At 38.0% G+C, this 26,251-nt stretch overlaps 1 pseudogene across 1 annotated transcript; it reads left to right on the forward strand.

Moving 5' to 3' along the window:
* Positions 1-271: 271 nt before the first annotated feature.
* On the forward strand, positions 272-26,251 carry LOC307070066 (ferritin light chain-like; annotated as a pseudogene). Its single transcript has 3 exons — positions 272-416; positions 2,954-3,080; positions 25,709-26,251. The product of its transcript is annotated as a ferritin light chain-like (transcript).

The following is a 26,251-nucleotide window of genomic DNA, read 5'->3' on the forward strand; positions in this document are numbered from 1 at the left end:
CTGGATTCAGCAACAGTGTTCCCTTGCAGTATTTTCCATGCATAATAGGTAGACAAGGCAAGATGTTAAGAAGTCAAACAAAAGCTAACTGAAGTCAAAGCAAAGACTTAGTTGGCTCATAATGCTGAAGAGACAAAATTGGGGTTCAGAACCTATGAAAGATTTGTGGCCCAATGGAAAGCTAATGATATGAATTAGGACATTGAAAGTCTCTACATATGTGTGTGTGTATGTGTGTCTGTGTTTGTGTGTGTGTCTCTGTGTTCGGAAGGTTGATGCAACATCTACACTGAACCTTAAAAAGAAGGAAAATGAGTATGAATTTGGTCCAGTGACTGAGGTGATCTTCCCCTCTGCTCCCTACCTAAGAATAGGAAATTCTCTCCTCAAGAAAATACAGTTGACCCTTGAACAAGGTAGGGGTTAGAGATGCTGACTCCCTGTACAGTCAAAAATCCACATATAACTTTATGGTCGGCCCTTCTTATCTGTGGTTCCCAATGTGAGGATTCAGCCAACCACAGATCATGTAGTACTGTATTACTTATTGAAAAAAAATCCATGTATAAGTGGACCTGTGCAGTTCAAATCCAGGTTGTTCAAAGGGCAACTGTAATGTCATTCAGATTCTCTACAACTTGTCATATCCCAAGTCTGGTATTCACTGAAGAACCACCAAGACTACCAAGAAAAGGAGAATTAGAATAAAAAACAAAACAGAATCAGAATCATAGATGACCTAAACATTAAAGTTCATACATATTTTGGTAAATATTATCAAGTTCAAGAAAATAGATGACAAGGTGGAGAACTTAACTTGACAACTAGAAACTATAAACTGATTGAAGCTGAACTGATGGAATTAAAAATTATATGAAATTTAAAACTCGGTAGTGGATTGGACACAGGTAAAGAGAGGTAAGTGAACTGAAGATAGAATAGTAAGAATATTAAGACTAAAGCATGGGAAACAAAAAGAATAAAAAGTACACAAAAGTGCATTTGAGACATATGGGCCACAGTAAACATTTTTATCGTATGTGTAAACTGGAGTCCAAAGAAAAAAGGAGAGAGAGATTGGGATGAAAACAATATTTCAGAAATATTAACAGCTGAGAGTTCTCTAAAACTAAAAAGAATATATGGAGCCATAAATTCAGTAAGCACTAAAAAATGCAACAAGAACAAATACAAAGAAAACCACACCTAAGATCACCACCGTACAATTCATGAATAGTAAAGAAAATCATGACATCTTAAAAGAAGCCTGAGGAAAAAGAGAGAGATTACTTTCAAAGGAATAATAGGATTAAGATTACAGCTTTCTTCTCAATGAAACTGACTGGATACTAGAAAATAATGGAATAACATTTTTAAGTGCTAAAGAAAAGAACTGCCCATTGGGAATTCTAGAGGCAGAGAAAATGTTGTTTGGAAGGAAAGATGAAATAAGGAAATTTGCAGACAAACAAAATTTAGAAAATATGTTCTCATCAGAACTGACTGAATTAAATTATAAAGGGATACCCGCAGGCAGAAGGAAGATTATCACAGACGAAAATAAGGACTTTATAAAGAATTATGTATAACAGAAAGGATAAATAAGTGGATAAACCTAAATAAAATCTAACTGCACAAAAGAGTAATAAAAGTATATCAAAAATTAGAATGCATTCAAACAAATGGAAGAGGAAAAAGTAGTAAAGGAAATTTAAGATCTGAGCATTGCTTGAGAAGCAGTAAAAGAGCTAATAAGTCATGGTACATATGTAACTGCTACTTATGTAAAAATAACAAGCTAATACAAGGGAAAATGGAATTTGAAGAAATCTAAAAGGAAGGAAGAAGAGCAGAAGGAACATAACAAGGTGAGACAAATAGTAAATGAGGAGTAAACGGTCTATAAGAAAATACATTAACTGTAAATACTCAAATTGAAGGACAAGGATTATTGAAACAAAAAACCTAATTCTATGCCACCTAGAAGAGACAAGAGTCAGATTGAAAATTAAAGGATTCAAAAATGATGTCGTAACAACAATAAGTAAAATTGAAGAAGTTTTTTTAATGTTAACATAGATTTGAAAGCAAAAAGTATCACTGGTGATAAGGCAGGATAATAAAACCCACTGTTACTTTACAAGCAATATATTATAAATCTACACTTCAATGCAATAGATGAAAGGAAATTCCAAAAAACTAAGTAGAAATAGAAAAATCTAAATTACCTAGATCAGTAACATAGAACCACAGCAACAAATCAGCAGATTAGAGAAGATCTGAATAACATCATTAATAACTTTGGCCTAAGTTTACATAAAACACTGCACTAACAATGATGGAATATATACATTACGCAGAAATTTTTAGGTGCACATGGCACATTTATAAAATTGACTATATTCCAGTTATAAAACAAGACTCTGAATAAGCAAGAAATTTAAAAATATATAACCAATATTTTACCAAATAGTTGGATATTAAAAACATACTTCTGATCATTATGTAGGTCAAAGATAAAGTCGCAATGGGAATTAGAATTTTATTAATTGAATGATAATGAAAATATGCCATAACAAAACTTGTGGGTTGCAAATAAAGCTGTGGTCACAGAGAAGTATATGTATGCAAATTAGATTCTCTAAATGTAAAAGGGACAGGAATAAAGCAACTAGAAGATAACCTATCACCCTGAGGTAGGCAGCTCCTGGACTGTACCTGGTGGGGAAGGCAGGGCAGAACTTCAGGAGGCCAGCTGAGAGCACGGTGAACGCCACATCAGGAGCAGTCTCCAAGAAAGAGCACTTGATGTACAAAGGGATGACTAAAATATATTTAAGAGCTAGCACCTGACTCCTCTTAAGGATGACTTAACGTTGCTGGGGAAAAAATAAGAAGTGCTCGGTGTAGAAGGTGAATAGCTTTATAATTCCCAGGAGAATCTTGGTACCAGGACCACACAAGGAAGAACTTGGAGTCCCCATGGCTAATCCAGCAGAGAGAAAACGAGAAACAGAGATGCGAAAGAAACTAAAGGGAACTCTTGGTGCAATTTGGTGCTGCTGCAGGCCCAAGTCCAGGTATGTGCTCTCTAGCTCCCCATCTTAAATAAAAGCCACCATGTTCCTCAGTCCTTCAGGTACTTAGAATTTCTCTTTAGAACCTGAAAATGGGGTCAGGTTTCCTGTCTGCATTGCTACAGTACAAAATAGAGGCAGGATGTTTGAAATAGTTCTCCATCTGGCAGAGGAGGCCTTGAAGCTGTGAGCCACTCACTGCAAACCAGCAGGACATGAAGGATTCTTGAGCAGATCTGAAGCTACTGGGAGGCCTTTCAGGAGTTAAATCCCATAGTAAATACTGTACCTTCAATTCTCCCTCTCTGTCCAGTCTTCCTCCACTCCCATGGGGGCCCAAAGGGGCTAAATGAGCACTCTTTGACTTGTACTTGGTGGTCCCAGAACTTGACTTGGGCTTGGAGACTTCCATGAAATGTCTGCCTTCCACCTACTGGCTTGGGTTTCTTGGTCTCTCTGCTCCAGGCTAATCCCTTCAACCTGATTTTTCCATTTCTGCCAATAATCCCCCTCTCCAGACCTTCCTAATGCTCTTCTGGGGCGGGAGCAGACTTACTGAGGGCAATGTTTATTTCTAGAGGGAGAGGTGACCACATGACTTCACAGTGGTCGTCCCCTTGATTCCTCAGTTTCTGTCTAGATTAGTCGTGCGTGTCTGTGCACCCCAGCCTCACCCCAGGGGGCTGTAGAACACTGTCCTTATCTCAGCCCTGAGCCGCTCTCTCTCCTCCTTCCCTCTCTCTCCTTACCCTTCTTTACCCACAGACTCGCAGGCTTTCTGGACCTCTGAGGAAGATAAGCACGTCACAGAACCTCTGCTACAGAACAAAACATACTGAAATGAATCTTTACAAAGCTATTGAAACAACAGAAAAAGAATACATGAGGATTGTTTCTCCTGAGCGTTCAATTACCTAGGGGGCCTTTAGCAAACTTGGATTGATAAATCTAACCTTTCTTTCCTTGGCAATAGTTGATCACACTGTGAGGAAAACAAGTTAGAGAATGGAAAAATAATATTTGGATTTCAATGAAATAATAAAGATGCAGGGACTATCTTTGACTTTTGCAAGGTGAGAAGAGAGTTTACATTTTGATTATTGATGGCAGGAATCCCTTTTAAAACAGGGCCAGTCTGCATGATGCATTTAAAAATCAGCCTTTTCAAATATAGCCATAGCCCCCACAAGATCTCTTGATTTCTCTGGGGTCAGATAAACCATCACATTTCACAGTGGTGCCCTGTATATGAAAGTGATAAACATAATCTGGAAGCATGGCAGTGGCTAAGAATATGGAGCTGGCAGCCACACGTTGAAAGGATTTCTTGCTTTTAATTCATTGCATAAAATGCTAATGTCCAAATTCAGGCAGGTAGATCTTACCAACCATCAAGAGCTTCAACCCTGCTAACAGCTAAGTATGCACTTTTAAACCCTACTTTGACTGCTCCAGAAACTTACTGGGTTTCTTTAATGCCTCTGTTACTATTTCCTTTGTGTCATTTTGTTTTTCTTTAAAAACATAGCTGTGTGACCTTGGGGAAGTTAGATTATTTCCTTGAGACTTGGTTGCCTTCTCTGTGAATATCTGGGTATAATTTTAGTATTGCTCAATAGAATTTTGGGTGATAATGAAAATATTCTATATCTGTACTATGCAAAGCAGTATTCAATAGCTACATGGAGCTAATAAACATCTTTGAAATATGGCAAATGCAACTGAGGAACTGAATTTTTAATCTTATTTTTAAATTTGTTTACATATAAATAATGCCACGTAGCTAGCATCTGTTGACAGTACAGATCTACATAGTATTTTAAGGACACTCTCCACTCAAAAACTCTACCATTCATTAACTCAATCTAAATATTTTTGCCCTCTGACAAACAGAAAATAATTTATGCTTCCCTTGAAATTATCTGTCAAGACCTTTATCAGTTTGGGGACATTATATTCTTAAAATTGACTTTGCTTTATGAAACTTTAATAATGTTGGAGTTCCCTGCCCTTGGTATCACCTTTGTGACGATGGGAAATATTGTGGATGATCAAGGACCATTTCAAGAGATCATGGAGAGAAACCTCCTTCTGGATTTAATTTCATTATGACGATGTCAAAATGCTTAATTACTTAAAATAAAACCCATACCGTTTTTATGCTGTTATATTCTACATGTAGCTGGAAAAATGTTAAAAATATTTTTAAAGAACTGCACGTCTATTTTTGAAGCTGATTTGGCCGTTCAAGGCTTGCTAGCACTTTATCCATCTCAGTACTATTTCACTTAGTAAACAAATGCAGTTGCCATAATTGCTGCATATGTGTCTGTGTTCCTTTCTAGGTTATATGTTTTTGAAGTTAGAAACTATATTTATATCACAGCCCCTATGTATAGCACAATATCCATTGCTAATTCAGATTGTGTTTTAAGATATGAGACAAAATTTAAGACTTTTATTATAGTCATAAACATCTAGCAAACCAACCAGAAAATAAAAGCTAATTTTCAATTGGTTGGCCAAGAAGAAAAAAGAGAGGAATACCTAGTGCAAAACCATATCTCTAATAACTACTGTTGGATTTAGAGTATGCAGATGCTAAACTTCTTTTAAAATATCTTCTTATCAAAGATTTGAGGTTGGACCTAAAAAAATTATATCAAAAGTGAAAATAATCATGTGGTCTGACCAGCCTGGATCACACAAAGTAAGTGTATACTATATATAAAGTAGATAAACTACGAGGTCCTACTCTATAGCACAGGCAACTATATTGAATGCCTTGTAATAACCTATAATGGAAAAGGATCTGAAAAAGAAATATATAAATCTGAATCACTTGGCTGTAAACCTGAAACACAACATTGTCAATCAACTATACATCGAGTAAAACAAAACAAAACAAAACAAAACAAAGTAAGTGGAAAGGGAAGTATAGTTTTATAAATTCACCTCTGATATCCAATGGACCAACTTAAAGACAACAGAAACTACAACTTTCTAGGAGACAGGACATGGCCAGCAAACCAGGCCGTTACCCTCGGCCATACCTGCCCAAAAATATACAGACTAGTCTGCATTCATGAATACATAGGAATTCTTCATTTATCTGGCATTATTAGGCAATGAGGTATTGTATGTTAGGAGAAGTTTTTTTAAAATGACAAATTTAAGAGGAGTTATTTTAACCTTCACTCGGTAATATTTTTCTAAAATTAAGAAATGTATCCACTGGTGTATCTAATGTTTCCGTGATAACTCGGGGTCATCAGTTCAATCAACGTTTACATGAATAATGCAAATGGAAACAAGACAGGCATGCTTACTGAAACTGAAAATGACATATCACTGGCTGGAATAACTGATGAGAGAGCAAGAAAACAAAAATGAAAACAAACCGTCATCAAGAAACAATCAGTCAAGTTCTGACTTTCTGTACTTACTTTCAAAAAGAGATACCACAAATCCCAGCGAGAGACTCCAGCAGCATTAGCTGTCTTTCTCCTTTGTTGCCACCTTCCTTTCCTTTTCCTTCTACCCTAGATTGTTCCAGGAAATGTTTATAGCTGCTTCCAAGACAAATTCTAATACTTTCTCTCACACAAACTTCACAATATTTCCATGGGATAAGTAGTGTGGAGGTAGAAGACAATTCATCACAGGGACATCTCCTATGAAAATAAAATTAGAAACTAGCTTCTAAACATGCAGAGAGAAGGGCGTGGTGTCAGGCACTAACTTCCTTGAGAATTCCTCTCCATTTCTAATAGACCTTCTTATTTACCAAGATCCCTTTTTATTGGTGTCCTATTCCAGACTGTTCCACTCTGCCCATCCTCATCCTGTCAAATACATTCACACTCTTTTGTGACCCTACTTATTTGCCCATTAAATAATCAATCATAGAACTGTCGGAATTAAATATAGAGTGAAATTAAAATACTGGAGTCACTTGGAGGGTTTAAGCAGCTCCACCAGAAAATACTGGGCATGGATTGAAAGAGGCTGTGCGGGACTTGCTCTTGTCCAAGTTCTTTCTCAAGAAGTATCTGAAATAAGCCTAAATTCAGAGTTAATCAGATTGGCCTGCTTTCTCAGGTGGACTGGAATTCACTGCTCTTTCCCCTCAACTCCCTGATGTCAGTGGCACTTTCCGGAGATGAGGTGGACTTCTCTGCCTACTGCAGAAGCTCAGTTCCCCCCGGGCCCACTCCCTGTCTGAATCCCACACTTGAGGCCAGATGCCAGCCTTCCCAGAACATGCGTGGTCTCATTTCAGTTTTTGACCTGCTCAGATTGAGTCCCTGTAGACTCTTTCTCAGCTTGAAACCTGATCTTCAACCCCTTTCCCTGACCTCGATGGTTACCTTCCTACATTAGGCCTCAGGTGCTTTAGCTATAAAATGATATAGTTGCCCTTAATTCTAAAGTCTTCTTCCTAAAGCTCTACAATGTGCTGGCTCCTTGAAAATGTTTCTCTTTGCTGGTTTTGATTTTGTAGAGAATTAAAACCACAGCTACTCTAAAAGACAGTAAGTTACACTGGATAAGGAAAGTCTGCTTTTGTAGTTAGATTAACAGGGATGGAAGACGACTTAGTATGTTTTAAGATACTCATGATCCATTCTCGTGAGAGTCAGGGGAAGAAGGGCAAGAGAGTTAATAAAATACCAAACGACTGTGACAAATTAACTTAACAAAGATGTAGCTGATTAGTTACTACTTGAATAAGCCACACATATCCAATTCAAGTTTTCCTTTATTTTTCTAAGAAGGGATCCCAGTGAACTGAGTCCCATGTTCAGGAACTCCACGTTCAATGGCTTAGTCTTTAAAAACTGTTCTGTTGCTGGAAGGTGAAACATTGCCCATCAGTCCTAATTGATGTTTAGCTATCACGCACATTTGAAATAAATTTATTACTTTGCCTGATCTCAGTGTAATACATTCCAAAGGGGCAAAGAGCACACGAAAATTTATGGAGTCTGCATCTTCTACAATAAAGTGTGCCATAAATTACATATTATTTGGCCATGAAATTCACAAGCCATAGAAACCACACCATTAGCAATGTATACAGTGGTAAACAGCAGGTAATGATAATGATATAAAACAAAATAGACTGTGTATGTTGGCACTGCTGCCAATAAAGCAATCATTAAATACATTCATATGCATCTACGCTAGGTAAGCTCTTTGAGGGCAATTGCTATGAATTTTACATACCTGTCAGGATATTATATATAGCCCACTTTCTATGGCCCTTATTCAGAGACGCTGAGAAAGGGTTACTGTGGGTAAATTCAGACCTTTTCTCAATATAGAATTTGGTCAACATGCATTCTGAACAGCAAAATTTCACACTGCTTTCAATTTTCCTACAGTAATTGCCACCTCAACAAATGCAGGATTAAGTAGAATGGATTATAAGAAGTTAGAAAGGAAAGATGGAAGAAAAGAAGGAAGGTAGATAAAAGGTGGGTATGGAGTACTTCAACATTTACATAAAGAGTGGACCTAAAACGAACCTGAGGTTACCCTAAACTATTAGCATATGCTATAGAAACTTAAATGAAAAAATTTAAAAAACCCAGCAAGGGAAACTCAAAGATTCTTTGTTTTTTTCACTCTATTGCATATACACATCCAACTTAAACAATCTATATGCTCATGTCCAATAAGAGAGCATTGTTTTGCAAGGCTATTTGGGTTCTATCAGCATGTAAAGGTCGGACAACTCAACTTTAGCAGAGCTAGCCTTCAGGTGAATAACTGCTTCTTTCAGGTTGTGAGCATCTGAATTTTCCGGAAATATTTCCCAAAAAATGAAAACTAAAAGAGTCCTAGGACAGCGTCCTTTAGACGTTTTATAGTATCAAAGTTTTTGGAGGAAGAGTATCTTTGTCGATTATCAACACGATGATTCCAAGCAGGTCAATTTATGCTGAGAATATTATATAACAGAACCCACTTCACCTCCATTATACTGACAATGGTCTTCCTTACTTCAACCTTGTGCTTCTTAGTAAAGTTGAAAATACTAAGCCAAGAACAGACAGTGACAATGCCAGAGACTCAGATGTACCTATAGGTGCCTTCAGACAACATCGCCACCCAGGCTAAAGTCCTGGTTTAAAACATCCCAACATGAATGACTCTCAAAAACCGTATGCTGAGCAAGTGAAGCCAGATCAAAAGGGTACCTACTGTATTATTCAACTTACACGAAATTCGAAACTGGGCAAAATTCATCTCTAATGATAAAAAACAGATCTGTGGTTGCCTTGGGTTGGGAGATGGGGATACTTTTGCAAAAGCCTAGGAGGAAACTTTCTAGGGTTTTAGAATTGTTATCGATCTTTATGGGGGTGGTAGTTACACAAATGTATACATTAATTAAAAGTCACTGAACCGTTGACTAAAAATGTCTGCATTTTATTGTATGTAAATGATACCTTAATAAGGTTGATTACAAAATGAACCAAAACCAAAACAAAGCAGAAGAAAAACCTCTCAAGACCTCAAAGGAAATACACTGTTTTCTTCCAGGGTACCAGATTGGAAATGAGGCATTGGTCTGTTCGACCTCAGATTATCCCTAGGATTATCTAGTCTATTTTAAAGCACTAGAGTCCCGTATCAGAAAAACTCACCCCATGTTTTATTACTTTGATTTCTTCTCTGCCTCTTCTCCCAACATGGTGAAGTCATTTACGGAAGAAAAACCAGCTTTTTCCGACTTTGCATCATCACATATTCTTTCCAAAGCTATTATTTATGGAATAAAATTTGGCTACACTTTGTAAAAATCTAGCTTTTTGAGCCTTACAAATCTTAACAGTTAACCTATTGCCTCCATTGGAATTTGGAAAAAAAATATTTTGAAAATGAATAGCTGAGATTTGACATGTTTGTTTTTTGTGATTTTCTCTTCCCCTAAGTGACAAGTGAGTAGGAATGAGAAACACACACATAAAGAAAAAAAATTCTCTTGCTGCCTTTGCATGGTTATAATTTATAGGAGGCCCTTTTCAACAATAATCTATTATCAGAATCAATAAAATATAATCTCCATGAAGCCCAGGCCAGGATATTTGTCTCTTTTTCAGCAGATTGCAATACAAACCACATTCATGGATTTGCTTCTTGATGATCTTTGTAATACTGTAACAGCTGACCATTTCCTCATGCCTCTTCACCTTAACTTAAACCTGGTTTTTCACTAATGACCTCACATTTCCTTCTCTATCACTTGGTTGTCGGCCTCTTTTCCAACTCCAACTGCAACTCACATTTCACTCTGGAACCAAAGGAAGACTCCCACCTTCCTGCTTTTTAGTGATACCTCAAGGTCATTACCATATTGTGATCACCCTGAAGAATAGCCAGACAATTGCTATTGCAGAGCCATCTGACAGTTTGTAGCTCTAAAAATTAACTAAGGACCACATTTGTCCAAAATATCCTAGTTTAAGATTTTGGAAATACAGCAACAGTAATTCCGAAGTCGTTTATGACAATCAGTGTGGGAAGCACCCTCCTTCAGGAAGATCCTTTGCCATACAATACTCTTTCCCTGTCAGGTAATAAGGAAGCACGGCCGTGGAAAGTAACCTCCTGTGGAAAGAAATACTTGGCTTCGAGACGGCTTGAAGTTCATACATTTTTCTTGAATTAGATTCCCCATTAGTTACTTTATCCACAAAGAGGTAATTATCAGAATTCTGTAAGCAATTAAGGAGATGCTACTGCACATTCTTTCAGCTTGTTGACCTTTCTCACTTTATTTCATGTGGCTATCTGAAACATCAGTGATTTACATGTCTTTCTTTTTCTTTTTAAGCAGATTTCTGTGTGTGTGTGTCCCCATGATGAAAACATCATTAAAATAAGATATCACGAATAGACTCTTAAGAAGCAGAGTCTACTTAAAGTCCCGGAAAATGTGAAAGCACTAACATTCATGGACAACTCTACATTCTGAAAGTTACTCCAAATTTTATTGATCTCTATTTTGTCTAGGAGTTTTTCAAATTTTCTACCATGATCATTTGTTAGTTTTATAATTACATAATAAAGGCATTACATCATACAATCTTTTGTAATCCATTGCCGTTTTAAAACTATTTGTTTCCTTGTCCTCAGCAGATATGTCATAGATTATTAGTACACAAGCAAAGACTTTCAACATAACAGTACTTTAGAGTGAGAAGAACTATACTGAGCTATCTCTATCCTAAGACAATGCACTAGGAAAGCACTAGGAATTCTTAAGCACTAGGAATACAGACACGATCAAGGGGCAAGTTCCTTGCCTTCGAGTATACATAATCATTATAGCAAATGCTTAAATAGCACTTAGTAGATAACTCACCACAGCAGTCTTATTATACTCCTTTTTAATAGGTGAGCAGAGGAAGCCACAGGGAAGTCATAGGGTAAAGCCAGAATTTGAACCTAGGTAGACTATAGTACACTCTCCACTGCTTTAACTACTACGTTAAAATATGTATATATAAAAGTTATATATATATATATAACTCCAAGTATTTGAAAGTTACAAAACACTTATCTACCAAAACTCAAAAAGGAGCACACAAACTTGCATAGAAAATAAACATGTAAAAGTTCATGAATAAACCACAATATAACCTACTCCACATAATATACTGACTGCAGTGTCCTGGGCCTCTCCCATCCTTAGGTAGCCGGAAATTACAACAAAATAATACTTTTCACCTTTGGAAGCCACACCATCTCTCATACCAACCAACCAATTACTTCCTTAGAGAGAATAGGAAATTAACCTGAATATCATATATATATATATATATATATATATATATATATGGCATTACTGATGTAGAATCTTTGTTTAAAGACAATAACTTCAATAGCAGAGGGACCTTTACCATTGCAGGCTTCAGATAACCTCTATATTTCTCAGATTTTATGCTAAATCATAAAATGCCATATTGTGTCTGAAGCTATTTTTTCAGTAGTCCATTTTCTTAAATGGACTAGCAAAGCAGTAAATACTGAGGAACATTTTGGCTCCCAAATCCTAACAAACAATAGAGCAGGGGTCAGTAAATTATGGCTAGTGGGCCAAATCTAGTCCTCTACCAGCTTTTATAAATGAAGCTTTATTGGAACACAGCCATGTTCCTCAGTATATGTATTGTTTGTGTCTGTTTTCACATCACAGCAGCAGAGCTAAGTAGTTGCAAAAGAGATTGTATGGCTTGTAAAGCCTAAAATATTGACTGTCTGACACTTTATGGAAAAAGGTCTCCAACGCCTGCAATAGTATACAATGAAAGTGATGCTATGTAACATCTAAGACTAGGTCATAAAAGGTCATGCAGCTTTTGCATGATTCTCATGGAATGCCTGAACCCTGGACACTCATTCTTGGGATACTCTATCTTGAATCCTAACTACCACATTATGAGAAGTCCAAGCCACATGGGCAGCCATCTATAGGCACTCCAGTCAACAGTCCTTGTTGGGCCCAGTCTTCAAGTCATCCCATCTCAAGGGCCAGAAATGGGAATTAAAATTATCTAGATGATTCCAGCCCCAGCCATTTCAATCCTCATGAGCTGAGGTTTCCGACATCAGTCATGGAGTAGAGACAAGCCATCTCCTCTGTGTACTGTTTGAATTGCTGACCCACAGAATCTGGGCACATATTAACATTTTTTTTTGCTTCAACACTAAGTTTGGACTTCTTAATTAGGTAGCAGTACATAACTGTGTTATCTATTAGATAACACAGTTAGATATCTATTATCTAAGAGATAATATAGCACTGTGTCTGTACACAGGAGATCTACATTTCACAGAGCACATACTTTTAGATGTGAATGTTGACTGCTCAATTTCTAAGAAGAACGCATACACACATGTAGGTACAAAATGTTTATGTATATGTAAATATTAGACCTATATAAACTAATCTATATTATCCATAAAATGAGGGGCCCTTGATAATGGCTAACATCTCTTTCTGGTATTTATTGTGTTCCAAGAACTGATAAATTCTTTCACTGTATGAATTTTCTCTTTTAACCCTCATAGTAACTCGCTGAGAGAAGTAATGTTATCTCTATTTTATAGATGAGAAAACAGAGGCAAAAACAGATAACATGCTCAAGAGTACTCAACAAGTAAATTTGAGAGTCAAGATTTGAACCCAAGTTCTCAAGTTTTAGATCCCTTACTCATAGTCACTAAACTATATACTGAGGAAGGGGATGAAAGCTGAAGCCATTACCTCATGCTCAAGACGTTAGACAGAAACTTAGCAGGTATGGTTGAAAGAAGACAGGACTTGGAGTCGTAAGTCCAGAGCCTGAGTGATGAAATGACGTCTCCTCTCCTCTAGATCTAGGTTTGTGTTTAGAAAATGAAGAAGAGCACTGCACGTTTTGATTGTTGATTTCTGGACTTAATGACGACCAAAGAGTGGAAGTTTACCAGGGAGCTATTCTGCAATGACATACATTATTGATTCAAAATCAAACCTTTAGTATAAATTACTGATTCAAAATCAAATCTGTATTATGTCTCCCTTGCATCAGAAGTCTTTCCCACTCTTCATTTCTTTTTAAACCCTTTTCCTGTCTACTCTTGGCCAAAGCTTGAAGCCTGATTTAACATTTGGAAATAAAATAATGAAATAGTCATAACACAGCAATTCCAATGCCTACTGAAACAGAAGCTCTAAATAATTTTTCAGATAATTTAGGAAATTAAAAATATTTACATCATAGATGCAAAGACAGAAGTTACTTGTGTAATAAAATAAATGGTGAGACAAAAGGTTTCTGGTCAAGTAGATTTGTTTAAATAGGAACACTAATCTGAGTTCTACCCCTGTGCTAAAACCCAGTGACAGGTTGCATACAGCTTCTAAAGGGATAGTTCAGTGCATTGGGTCAAATTGATGCCCTAAAAGGTGGTATTCTTAGTAGTACTAGAAGACAGAGTGTGACTGTCTTCTTTGGGACAGAGATGAAGACCCCAAGATAGACAATATCAAGGACAAGTTATGTAGAATATTATCTCAGTCCTTGGGACATGTCATCCAGGATAGAACAAGAAGTAGATTTATTATCAAGTACATGAAGCCAGAGACAGTAAGCAATGAGTGGTAGTTGGTTAAAATAGACAGGTTTTAGAAGTAGAGGCACGGAGGTAGAAAACAAACTTAGGGTTACCAGGGGATTGTGGAGGGGAGGTTAAAATGGGAGATTGGGACTGAAATATACACACTACTCTACATAAAATAGATAACTAATAAGAACCTGCTCTTCTTATTAGCACAGGGAACTCCACTCAATACTCTGTAATGGGCTATTTGGAAACGACTCTGAAAAAAATACAAGTGGGGCTTCCCTGGTGGCGCAGTGGTTGAGAGTCCACCTGCCGATGCAGGGGACACGGGTTTGTGCCCCAGTCCGGGAAGATCTCACATGCCGCAGAGCGGCTGGGCCCGTGAGCCATGGCCACTGAGCCTGCACGTCCGGAGCCTGTGCTCCACAACAGGAGAGGCCACAACAGTGAGAGGCCCGCGTGCCGCAAAAAAAAAAAAAAAAAAAGTGGGTATACGTATATGTATAACTGTTTCACTTTTCTGTACACCTGAAACTAACACAACACTGTAAATCAACTATACTCCAATAAAATTGTTTTCAAAAATAGGTTTTAAGAACCATAGTCAGGGAGCAGTGTGGATTGGAAAGACCTGACAAGAAATATTTCTGCATCCTCAGGCAGTGCTCCCCAAGCTGGCTATTGCAAGGGTGAGCATTTAAGAGATCTTTGACATAAGGAGGACATGAGATTAACAATCTATCCCAATGTGCATGAATTATTCTCCTCGGGGCTATCAGAAATCAGATGGCATCCTAGAGCAAGGGTCAGCAGATCTTTTCTGTAAAGGGTCAGATAGTAAATATTTTGGATTTTGTGTACCATACGTATCCATTGCAATTGCCTGTCTGCTGCTGTAGCACAGAAACAGCCATGCACAATACCTTAATGAATGGGTGTGGCTGTGTTCAGGCAAAACGTTATGCACAAAACCAGGAGTCAAGCGAGATCTGATCAGTGGGCCAGAGTTTGCGGACCCCAGTTCTGGGTCAGTGTTCACAGCTGAATGAGTCATGAGGCCTTAAGTTCCAGTTCTCATTGTACTACTTTCTACCTGGGTGAACTTGGGTTCATCCTTTTATTTATATGGCCCACTATGTTAGTCAAGTTTCTCCAGAAAAACAGAACCAACAGCAGGTGTATACAATGTGCCCATATATATTGATAGATCTAGATATAGATATCAATATTGATACGTAGATCTATATCCGTATCTATATAAAGATAGAGAAAGAGAGAGAGAGATTTTAAACAATTGGTTCACACAATAATAGAGGCTTGGTAAATTCATAATCTGCAGGTTAGGCTGTCTAGAGACTCTAGGAAGAGTTGCAGTTCAATTTCTGTAAGTCTTCTGGCAGAATTCCTTTTTGCCACAGGGAAGTCAGTCTTTGTTTTATTAGAACTTTAACTGATTGGATGAGGCCCACCCATATTATGGAGGATAATCTGCTTTACTCAAAGTCCACCACCAATTTAAATATGAATTTCATCCAAAAACACCATCACAGGGACTACCCTGGTGGCACAGTGGTTAAGGATCTGCCTGCAAATGCAGGGGACACGGGTTTGAGCCCTGGTCTGGGAAGATCCCACATGCCGTGGACCAACTAAGCCCATGCACCACAGCTACTGAGCCTGTGCACCTAGAGCCCACGCTCTGCAACAAGAGAAGGCACCGCAATGAGAAGACCGTGCGCCACGACGAAGAGTAGCCCTCGCTTGCTGCAAATAGAGAAAGCCCACGGGCAGCAACGAAGACCCAACGCAGCCAAAAATATAAAGAAAGAAAGAAAGAAAGAATTTAAAAAACACAAAAACGCCATCACAGAAATATCCAGAATAATATTTGACCAAATAACTGGGCATGGTGGCCCAGACAAATTGACATGGAAAATTTACCACCTAAGCCATAGTTTTGGCATCTTTTACTGAGAAATTTGACTTATATGAACTATTTTCATACCTAGAAGATACCTTCTACAGGTAACATGATTTGGCGCCCAAAGCCATAAGCTAGAACATTTCATTCCAGGTCCCTCCTCAAATATCCATGATAGGTAGAAATTTGACATCAGTAGTTCTTGAAATCTCCCCAGTGAATATAATATGCAACCAGGGCTGAGAATCTGGAGATGTAGAGAGAATTTAAATTGAACTTTAGTTAAACAGTAAAACAAGCTCTGACTCTACTGGCTGGAGCTAGACAAGGGATATTCATTTAGTGGGATGAGAAGATAAAGAACACTAGGGAGTAAATCAAATGCTTTACACCTGTGCTTAGCTAATTGTTACTCAGATAATTCAGACAATCTTACAGCATCGGAACCCTGAAATTCCTTAGTTCTGTTTAAAAAAAAGTAACTCTTCAAGTAACTGAACTCTGAGAATCATGTAAATCATAAAGAAAAAGAAAAAATCTTATTTTCTGAATTAGTTGATTTCATATATACTGTTTCACTTTCATGATATTAACTAGTTATCTTTCTTTCCATGTTATGTTTGAGGAAAGTAAGGCTTTAAAAATCTCAGTCATTTTCTCAAGGTCACTTGTTAAGGGTGTGGTAGGCAGCATAATGGCTCCTAAAAATGCCCTCACCCTAATCCCTGGAACCTATTAATATGTTACCTTACATGGTGAAGAGGACTCTGCAGATATGACTGAAGTTATAGACCTTGAGATAGAAAGATTATCCTGGATTACCTCATGGAACAAATCTAATTGCATGAGTCCTTAAAAGCAGAAAACCATTCCCAACTGTAGAAAGAGAAAGATAGAGATGACTTAATAGAAGCAGAATCACAGCGATGCAACATTTTGGGTTTTGTAGGTGGAGAAAGGGGACTCTGAGTCAAAGACTATAAGTGACCGCTGGCAGCAGATAAAGTCCAGGGAACAGAAACACCCCTAAGAGCCTCCAGAAAACAATGTAGCTCTGCCAACACTTTTTTTTCTTTTTTAACCATCTATATTGGACTATAATTGCTTTACAATGGTGTGTTAGTTTCTGCTTCATAACAAAGTCAATCAGCTATACATATACATATATCTCCACATCCTCTCCCTCTTGCGTCTCCCTACCACCCTCCCTTCCCTATCCCACCCCTCTAGGTGGACACAGAGCATAGAGCTGATCTCCCTGTGCTTTGTGGCTGCTTCCCACTAGCTATCTATTTTACATTTGGTAGTGTATATATGTCCATGCCACTCTCTCACTTCATCCCAGATAACCCTTCCCCTTCCCTGTGTCCTCAAGTCCACTCTCTATGGCTGCATCTTTATTCCTGCCCTGCCCCTAGGTTCTTCATAACCATTTTTGCTTTTTTTTTATATTCCATTTATATGTGTTAGCATATGGTATTTGTTTTTCCCTTTCTGACTTACTTCACTTTGTATGACAGTCTCTAGGTCAATCCACCTCACTACAAAAAACTCAATTTCATTTCTTTTTATGGCTGAGTAATATTCCATTGTATATATGGGCCACATTTTTTTTTTGCGTGTGTGTTACGTGGGCTTCTCACTGTTGCGGCCTCTCCCGTTGCGGAGCACAGGCTCCGGACGCGCCGGCTCAGCAGCCATGGATTATGGGCTCAGCCACTCCGCAGCATGTGGTATCTTCCTGGAGTGGGGCATGACCCGTGTCCCTGCATCAGCAGGCAGACTCCCAACCACTGCGTCACCAGGGAATCCCTGTGCCACATCTTTATCCATTCGTCTGTCCATCCTGCCAACACTTTTACTTTACTCAATTGACACCAATGTCAGACTTGTAAGGTAATAAATTGACCTTGTTTTGAGTCACTAAGTTTTTGGTAATTTGTATGAAAGCAATAAAAAACAAATACAGAGGTTCTACAAGAGCCAGGCTATATATTTATACTTCAGTATTTCTGAAATGAATTTAACATTGTGATTGACAGCAACAGCAGCAGCTTCCATGGGATCCCATCACACACCTGAGGAAAAGCAGCCTAATACAAAGCAGTGACAGCAGCAGGTCATTGCCCCACATTTGGAGTAGAGGGGCACTTGTTCTACTGTAGCAGCAGCATAGCCTGAATGGGAACCCATCCTCCTGTGGCACTAGTCCCATCAACATTAGTGTAATCTGCTAGCATCTGCTGAGCCAACAGGCCCCACATATACAAACCCTCCAACTCAGCAGCATTAGGTGAGCCAGGCTCAGGGTTCCCTGAAACTCATATCCAATGGCACTGGAAAGACCAGATATCACCTACAGTTAGGAAAACATAAAAAAACAAAAACAGAACACTGGGAACTTCAGAAAGAAAAGGGGAACAATGGAATGGGTGAAAACAAATGGGGTAAATAGAAGAGACTATCATTAGTCTCATGAGTTTCTTAAATACTATATGATGGTTAAAGCAAAAATTATGACACCATCTGATGTGGTTCTCAATGTAGAGAAAGGAAATACTACAGAAAATCATACTTTAAAACTGGGGAATATTAAGAGACCTAAATGGAAGTAAAATTTTGAAACTTCACTTGAAGTCATAAAACACTGATTCCAGTAGACTATGATAAGTTACATATGTATACTGTAATGCCAAAAGCAACCACTAAGAAAACTATACACACAGTATACACACATGATTATAAATAAATACATTAAAATGGGCTTATTAAAAAATGTTTAAGTAACCCACAAGAAGGCAAAATAAGAGAAACACAAGATTGAGAAACTAAGGTAAAAGACAAAACAAAAAATAAAATGGTAGACCTAATCTTTAACATAGCAATAATTACATTAATGTAAATGATCTAAGTAACCAAGTCAAAGACAGAGATTGGAAGAGTAGATTAAAAAATCACAAGCATGATCCAAGTATATACTGTCTATAAGAAGCTTACTTTAAACATCATGATATAGGTAGTTCAGAGTAAAAGGATGAAAATGATATATCATGTGAACATTTATCAGAAAAAGCAGGAATGGATAAATTAATATCAGATAAAGTAGATTTCAGAGCAAAGGAAATTATTAGGGGCAAACAGGGTCATTACATAAAGATAACAGGAATAATCCACCTAGATGACCTAGTGATACGAAATGTGTGTGCACCAAACAACAGAACTTCAAAATACATGAAGCAAACACTGAAAAAGGTAGTAAAAGGAGAAAATTTTAAATCCACAATTATTATTTGAGACGTCAACACAGCAATTTATAGAACTACCAGACAGAAAAATCAGCAAGGATATGGAAGAGCTGAAAACATCATCAATCAACAGGACATAACTGACATTTAAAGAACACACTCAATAAGAGCAGAATACATATTCAAGTGTCCGTGGAACATTCACTCATATACCATATACTGGGTGATAAAAAAACATTAGCAGATTTAAAAGAATTAAAATCATAGAGAGTATGTTCTCTAGCCATAATGGAATCAGACTAGAAATCAATAACAGAAAGACAACAGGAGAATCTTCAATCACATGAAAACGAAACATCACAATTCCAAAGAACTCATGGGTAAAAAAGACAGCGTCAAGGAAAAAAATTTTAATGCATAGAATAAAAGAAAATGGAGATATAACAGATCAAAGTTTGTGGAATGAAGTCAAAGTAATGCTAAAAGGGAAGTTTATAGAACTAAATTGGGAAATATTTCAAAGCAATAATCTCATTTTCTATATTACAATAGTAAAAAAGGAAGAGGAAAAAACAATAAACAAGCAGAAAGAAGGAAATAATAAAGATGAAACAGAAATCCATGAAACTGAAAACAGGAAAATGGGGGGGAAAATCAATGAAACAAAAGGCTGGTTCTTGGAAACAAACAATTTAATCAATAAAGATCTAGCAAGACTGATAAAGGTAAAAACAGAGATGGCACAAATCACAGGTATCAGATATGCAACCAGGGATACCATGACATATCCTGCAGGTTAATAAGGGACAAGTTATTATGAACAAGTCTACACTCTAAATTCAAAAATGTAGATGAAATCGGCCAATTCTTCTACACCCAAAACTACCCAAACTCAGCCAAGATGAAATAGATAATCTCAATTTTCCTGTAACCATTAGAAACACTGATTTTTCATATCAAAACTCCCAAAAGGGGCTTCCCTGGTGGCGCAGTGGTTGAGAGTCTGCCTGCCAATGCAGGGGACACGGGTTCGTGCACCGGTCCGGGAAGATCCCACATGCCGCGGAGTGGCTGGGCCCGTGAGCCATGGCCGCTGAGCCTGCACGTCCGGAGCCTGTGCTCCGCAACGGGAGAGGCCACAACAGCGAGAGGCCCACGTACCGCAAAAAAAAAAAAAAAAAAAAAACAACTCCCAAAAGAAATATTCAGGCTTAGATGTTTCACTTTTACCCAAGACTTAAAGAATGAAAACCAATTTTACATGATTTGATAAGAAATAGAAGTAGAGGGAACCGTTCCTAATTAATCTTATGAAGCCAGTATTACCTTGATACCAAAACCAGACAGGAATAGTATAAAAAGAAGAAGACAATAGACCAATATGTTTTATGAAATTGCCTGTAAAGATCTTCAGCCAGATATTAGCAAATTAAATCCAGAAATATATAAAAAGAATAATATATCATGACCAAGTGGTATTTATTCCAGTTATGCAAAGTTGGTTAAATATTTGAAAATCAAACACTGTAATCTACCATATCCAATAGATTAAGGGGGAAAAGTCATGTGATCCTATCCATTAATGCAGAGAAAGCATTTGACAAAATCCAATCCCATTCATGATTTGGCACATATATACAATGACATATTACTCAGCCATAAAAAGAAACAAAATTGAGCTATTTGTAATGAGGTGGATAGACCTAGAGTCTGTCATACAGAGTGAAGTAAGTCAGAAAGAGAAAGACAAATACCGTATGCTAACACATATATATGGAATCTAAGAAAAAATATGTCATGAAGAACCTAGGGGTAAAACAGGAATAAAGACACAGACCTACTTGAGAATGGACTTGAGAATATGGGGAGGGGAAAGGGTAAGCTGTGACAAAGCGAGAGAGAGGCATGGACATATATACACTACCAAACGTAAGGTAGATAGCTAGTGGGAAGCAGCCGCATAGCACAGGGAGATCAGCTCGGTGCTTTGTGACTGCCTGGAGGGGTGGGATAGGGAGGGTGGGAGGGAGGCAGACGCAAGAGGGAAGAGATATGGGAACATATGTATATGTATAACTGATTCACTTTGTTATAAAACAGAAACTAACACACCATTGTGAAGCAATTATACTCCAATAAAGTTGTAAAAAATAATAATAAAATTAAAAAATTTAAAAAAAGAAGAAAAAAACCCCCAAGCAAACTAGGAATAGAAAAAGAACATACTGAAACTCATCAAGAGGATCTACAAACAACCTATACCGACATTATATCGAACTGTGAAAGACTGAATGCTTTCTCTGTAAGATCAGAAACAAGGCACCGATATCTGCCCTCACCACTTTTATTAAATATATTAATCGAGGTTCTAGTAAGAAAATAAAGCAAAAATAAATAAATACATAAATTTAAAAGTTAAATTTTTAAAACATTTATTTAAAAGATAAAAGGACTATTCCTACTACGTTGAATAGGAAGGAATATATCCTACTGAATGTTGAATAGTAACATATACTACTATATTAAATAAGGAAAAGTAAAACGGTATCTGAAGAGGAGATGATAATCTAAATGGAGAAAATAACCAAGGAATCCACAAAAAGCTTGAGAAATAATATTAGTTTGTAAATGTTTTAGAGTACAAATCAACACAGTTTTATCAAATTATATATTAATAACAAATGTGTAGAAGCTTAAATAAAAATATGTGATGCCATTTACAACTGACCTAAATAAATACTTAAATATAAGCCCAATAAGACATTTATAGGTCCTCTATACTGAAAATTACAAAATGCTGATGAAGAAAAATTTAAAAGTCCCAAACAAATAGTGAGACATACCTTGTTCATGGATTAGAAAACACAACATAATAAAGATGTCAATTCTCCCCAAGTTAAGAGGCTTAACAGAGTTACTCTTAAAATGCCCGCAAGGTTTTTGTGGATATAGACAAGCTTATTCTAAGATTTATGTGGTAAGAAGAGGCTGAAGAATAGCTAAAACAATTTGTAAAGGAAGATTAAAATGGGAGGAATTCATCTACCCAATTTCAAGATTTTGCAGTAATGATGGAGGGTAGATACACAGATCAATGGAATGGAATAGAGAACCCAGAAATAGACTGACATAAATACATTTAACTTGTTTTTGACAGCAGTGTGAAAGCTATCAAGGAAGAATAGACTTTTCAAAAAATGGTACTGAAACAGTTGGACATCCCTCGACAAAAACAAACAAACAAAAAATGAACCTTAACCTAAACCTCCACACCTTACACAAAAATTAAATCAAAGTGGATCATAATCTTCAATGTAAAAGCAGGACATTTTTAGAAAAAAAAATAGGAGAAAATCTTTGGCATCTAGAACTACGTGAATAATTCTTAGACTTGACACCGAAAGTATGATCAATAAAAGCAAAAATTGATAAATTGGATCTCATCAAAATGAGTTAAAAATGCTTCATAGAAGATCATTTTAAGTGGATGAAAACTCAAATTACACAGTGGGAAAACATATTTGAAAATCCCACATGAGACAAATGACTTGTATCTATAATATACAAAGAACTCTCCAAACAACTTAAAAAAACCCAACTAGAAAATAGGCAGAAGACAGGAACAGACGTTTCATGGAAGAGAATATACACATGGCAAAGAAGCACATGAAAAGATGCTCAACATCATTAGCCATTAGGGAAATGCAAATTAAGACCATAATGAGATATCAGAGAATAACGAAAATTAAAGTATAGTGACAACATCAAATGCTGGTGAGTACATGGAAAAATGATATCACATCACTGGTGGGAAAAGAAAATGGTTTAGCCACTCTGAGAAACAGCTTGACAGTCTCTTTTAATCCTAAAAGTAGATTCACCCTACAACACAGTAATTGTACTCTTGAGCATTTATCCAAAAGGAACAAAAACTTAATTAAGTTCCCACAGAAACTTACACATAAATGTTCATAGCAGTTTTATTTATAACAGCCCAAAACTGGCTACTACCCAAATGTCTTTCAATGGATGAATGTTGAAACAAATTGTGATAAAATCTTATGATAGAATACTACCGAGCAACAAAAAGGAACAAATTATTAATATATGCAAAAATTGAAATGAACTTCAAGGGAATGATGCCAAGGGAAAAATTTTAAAAAGCCAATCTCCGAAGATTAAGTAATTCATGATGATATTTACATATTATTCTTAAAATAACAAAACTGTGGAGATGGAGCACAGATTAGAAGTTGCCAAGGGTTAGAGATGGGGGTAGAAAGTACAGCGGGGGATCTTTGTGAGGTTTTTGTGGTCCCAGTACAAATAATACAGCAATCTTGGTTTTAACCCCGAAAGATGTTTAAAAGCAATTCCTAATAAGAGGTGTCCAGATATTTAGCAATGGCAGCAGATTAGAGGTAGAGCTACCCAACATGACAGCTTCAAAACACATGGTACTAATTCAATGCATATGTTAATTTTTAAAAGGCCAATCACAATACTTAAATGGTATATATCTTAATGATATTATTCTAAGGATCCAGCTATACCAGATGGACTAGCAGGATTTTCTGTACATTCAATCTTATTTAAATAAGACAGTTAAAAAAAGAAAAAAAAAACAACAAACCAACTACAGTTGGATATTCTCATAGGAAGATGAGGTGAAAATATGTAGCAGCGGTTCAAAAGCTTAAGCAGTGGCACCTAAATTTGGCTGCACATTAGAATCATCTGAAGCACTTTTTAAAAACCCTCACACCAACAGTTGGTCATCCTAAACCAATAAAATCATTTTAAATCTCCTCAGACGATGCCATTGTCTAGCCAGAAGTGAGAACCAGCGGACTAAGCAGAAGGGGATGTTTCTACAAAGATTTCTTAACAATAAGTTCTTTCACCCAATCAGATTTACCTTCCTGCAAAGGGGTAAAGACGGCTAGATGTTGTCCATACTTGCTTAGCTTTAATTAGCACTTGTGACTTGCCCAAAACCTAGATCATGTTTCCCCTAAATTTCATGTTATTTCCTAAGTTTTTCAAATCCAGGGCTAAGGGGTTTGCCAGGATGAGATTTTAAGTGCTCACACAGGGGAAGTCCCTGGCAAACCAGGAGAGAGGTCACTCTACATTGAAATTGAAAGCATCCTAAATAACCCTGCCACTGCCCCCAGATACTAGTCTGGGCCAACCAGGGGAGAAAAGGCATTCTCCATTACTACCACGGCAAATGCTGCTGTACTTGCCTTGGCTACTCCCTATCTTTTCCAGGCGTCTCTCCCCTTCACCTGCTGGTGGACACTTTGGCAGCTGACAAGGCAGATATTTTCAAACTTTAAGGTGAATAAAAATCATCTGGAGGGCCAGTTATAACAGAGATCACTGAGCCCCACTAGAGTTGCTGATTCCATAGGGCTGGGACAGGGCCCTAAAACTTGACTATCTGACACATTATCAGGGGACGCTGGTAAAGCTGGTCAGGTTGTTACCGAATGCACGTTCGTGTGTCTGAAGCACAGTGAGGCCAAACAAACCGAAAGGTTGCAGTCTGGAGCAGAGAAAGGTTTATTGCAGGATCGAGCAAGGAGAGGGGTGGCCCGTGTTCCAAAAACCCTGAAATCTCCAAAGGATTTCAGCAAAGCATTTTTAAAGGCCACGTGAGGGAGGGACGTCCCAGGGAATGTGATCAGCTCGTGCACAATCATCTGACTGGCTGATGTTGAGGCCACAGGGCAGGTAACATTATCCATCCTTAGGTGCCAGAAGGTCTGGGGGCTGTGTGCTCATCATCATCAAAGAGTTAATTTCTTCCATTGGGTGGTGGTTTTTAGCATCTGAAAACTCAAGAAATATGCCTGAGATACTATTATCTGAGGACTTCAGAGAGGAACTACAGCAGAGGCTATGGGGGATGGGTCTGTCCTAGGAAGGCCCCATAGGGTACTGCTTGCTTACAAGGTGACCATACTTTGAGAACCACTGCTCTAGTGGCTTGGAATGTTAAAGTAATGGAAGAATCCCTTCCCAGATCTAGATTCTAGTATCACCAGCTATTTTGGTGGGGGAAAGGGTAAGTTTTGTCCTTGCTTGGACTTCTTGTTCATTTATATCAAAGCCTATTTGAGGCAGTGCACTCGGCAGTCCTGCAGATCTGTCTTTTGCTTCCACAGTGTTTGGAATGAACAGACCCAGGGACGCTCCTTGCTCCAGCCCCCGACCACCCTCCAACATTTCTTCCTGTCGCAACCTTTGGAATCAGCCACTCAGCTATCCTCAGCCTCCAGGACAGGCCAACACCGTTTTTGGAGCTTAGCTCCTTATCACTGATCAACCACGAGTTCCCAGGTTCGTCAGAATTATTCCATCGAGGTGGAGGCCGCCATCCACCGCCTGTTCAACATGCATCTGTGGACACTTACCTCTCTCTAAGCTTCTATTTCCACAGCAACAGTGGGGCTCTGGACAATGGGGGCCGCATTTTTCGCCAACTGGCTGAAGAGAAGTGTGAGGGCGCCCAGCGACTCTTGAAAATGCAAAACAAGTGCTGCGGCCGCGCCCTCTTCCAGGATGCGCGGAAGCCTTCTCAAGATGAGTGGGGTAAAACCCAGGACACTGTGCAAGCCGCCATTCTTAGGGAGAAGAACCTGAACCAGGCACTATCGGATCTGCGCGCCCTGGGTCCTGCCCGTGCAGACTCCCACCTCTGTGACTTCCTGGAGAGCCGCTTCCTGGAGGAGCAGCTGAAACTCATCAAGAAGATGGGCAACCACCTGACCAACCTCCGCAGGCTGGCTGGACCGCAGGCTGTGCTGGGCGAGTATCTTTTCGAAAGGCTCACGCTCGAGCACAAACAGGAGTCTCTGACGTCCAGCGGCCTCTGA

The sequence above is a fragment of the Hyperoodon ampullatus genome (genome assembly GCF_949752795.1).
Source record: "Hyperoodon ampullatus genome assembly, contig: scaffold_442, whole genome shotgun sequence".
NCBI classification, from domain to species: domain Eukaryota; kingdom Metazoa; phylum Chordata; class Mammalia; order Artiodactyla; family Ziphiidae; genus Hyperoodon; species Hyperoodon ampullatus.